This window comes from Plasmopara halstedii (genome assembly GCF_900000015.1).
Source record: "Plasmopara halstedii genome assembly, contig: Scaffold_2956, whole genome shotgun sequence".
Classification (NCBI taxonomy): domain Eukaryota; phylum Oomycota; class Peronosporomycetes; order Peronosporales; family Peronosporaceae; genus Plasmopara; species Plasmopara halstedii.
In genome coordinates, this window is record NW_020189861.1 from 619,117 (window position 1) to 619,609 (window position 493).

Sequence of the window (493 nt, forward strand, 5' to 3'; positions counted from 1 at the left end):
GCCAAGTTGTACAAATGGACAAGCACCTATGTGCGCAAGTGTGAGACGTGTCAACGGGTAAAACCCTCTCCAAATGCGGCTGCGCCGCTTGCCAGCCTACCGGTACCACTGGGTGCTGGCACTTCATGAGTTTGGGCTTTGTGTTTGGCCTGCCGAAAGATTGGGCGGGCAACACGGGTGTCGTGGTATTCGTCGACCGGTTGAGAAAGATAGCTCATTTGGTGGCGGTGCCAGACACCATCGACAGAGTCGGTATAGTAACGCTCTTTGTAGATCGTTTTTTCGACAACACGGACTTCCCGAGTCGTTTGTCTCTGACAGAGACCCCCGTTTCATGGGAAAATCTTGGTCGACTATCTTCGAGGTGCTCGGCACCAAGTTGGATATGTTGACAGCGGATCATCCGCAGACCGATGGTCAAATCGAAAGGGTGAGTCGCGTCATCGAAGCCGTTCTTCGCAGCGTCTGCGCTGAGACGCCGAGGCGCTGGAGC